Source organism: Gavialis gangeticus, unplaced genomic scaffold (assembly GCF_001723915.1).
Source record: "Gavialis gangeticus isolate Ggan-Ray unplaced genomic scaffold, GavGan_comp1, whole genome shotgun sequence".
NCBI lineage: Eukaryota > Metazoa > Chordata > Crocodylia > Gavialidae > Gavialis > Gavialis gangeticus.
The window spans coordinates 115,386,369-115,388,175 of NW_017728992.1; positions in this window are offsets into that span (position 1 = coordinate 115,386,369).

Below are 1,807 nucleotides of genomic sequence, written 5' to 3' on the forward strand. Positions count from 1 at the left end.
GAGGGGTGAAGACGGACCCGGGTGGCGGGGGAGCGGCTGTCCCCGCTGCTGCTGAGGGAGTGGGGGTGGGGGCGGGTGCCGAGCCGGGGTGGTCGCAGCCCCCACCCCGGTTCTCCGGCCCTCGGCCCCCGCGCAACCAGCCCGACCCAGCCGCCGCTGCTCCGGCTGTTTGTGTTGATGCAAGACGCTGGCGGAGGGAGGGGCCCAACAGCTGAGAGGATGTAAACACTGTCGTCACGTGACCCCGCCAAGGACTGGGGGAAGCAGTAGGTCTCGCAACAGCGCGCGGCCGCGAGGAGCGTCACATGACGCGGTGATTGGCTCCGCTCCTCGGCGCCGGCAGCCAATGAGAGGCCCGCCCTGCTGGGGCTCGTCACCTGTAGCCAAGGGGCGGGAGAAGGTTCCCCCTCCCCCCCGGACGCTGAGGCGCCGGCCGCGACGCTGCTCTTAAAGGGGCAGGGACGCGGGAAATGGGCTAACCCGGTGCGGGTGGGGCGCCCTGGAGCCTCGTGCAGCCCCAGCGCTGTAGGCCCCTAGGAGCGCCCTGCAACGAGGTATCCGGGGCACAGGGAATTTTTTTCTTCCTAGCGGGCAAGCCCGCAGTGCCCTGGCTGGAAAGCACTTTGCTGGGCAGCAGGAGAGGACCCTAGGGTGCATCTACACGTTCATTAACACACCTTAAATACTGTAATCGGAACTCGTGACAGAGGTGCTCTCTCTTAATTTTTTTAAACATCTAGTTAGTCTAATAAAACAACAATTCTTTCTTTGCAAGCTTTCAGGTGCACACACCCTTCCTCCAGCATAGGAGAATGCAAAAGATGTACAATTACACCTCAGTGGAAATGAACCATTTGTATTTCACAGCAGAGCTGAAGGTGGTGGAAGATCTCCTGGTTGGAATAGCTCCTTGTGTGTAAATGAGGCACAGATAAATGTAAATAAAGTACTAATTAAATGCGCAGTAACTGGAGTTAGCACAGTGGCGCTGTGGCATGGTTATTTTGTAATGCTTACCGCGCACTAACCTAATAACACCATGCTGGGGGCTGTTAGTATCTACAAGGGTATAGGGCCTGGGGCAAATTGGCCTATAAGGCCCCTTAAGAGAGCCGGGAGATGCAGGCTGCAGAGCAGGATGGAGGTGGCAACCCTAGCCCTGGCGCTGAGGGTGCTGCCACCTGCAGCGCAGGGCAGCTGAGGTAAGGGCTGCACCAGGCTGGGTTGGGGATGCCCTCTCGGGGGGGGGGGCCAAGCTGGGCTGCGGTGCCTGGCAACCTCACAGGGGCTCCAGGTCAGGCTGTGCCACAAGATGGATGCTAGGCAGCACCTCTGCCACAGCCCTCTGATGTCAAAATGCAAGGTCTGGGGTGGTTGCCTTTATTTGCCATACCCTAGGAACAGCCCTGATTAGCATGGTTTTTAACCTCCACACTACTCCACAGTATCATTAGGCTAAGCATCACAAAATAACTGCGCTGGCACTACTACGCAGTAACTCCAGTAAACTCATTAGCGTTTAGTTATTTACTTTGAGCCTTATTTGCACAAAATGAACTATTCCAATCAGGAGACCTTGCAACACCTTCAGCACTCATGTGAAATATGGATTTTCATTTCCACCCAAGACCCCAGATAGCCTAGTCTTCTGCTAAGAAAAGCCCCGAGGAGTGAAGAGAGCCTCCCCAGACCCTTAGAAAATGAAGCAGGGAAGTCACTGGAAAACATTTGGGACTTGAGGAGACAAGAAGCATGGGGGAGCGCTAAGGCCTGGAGCCTGATGGCCCAGAGCAGCGAAGATGGAGGA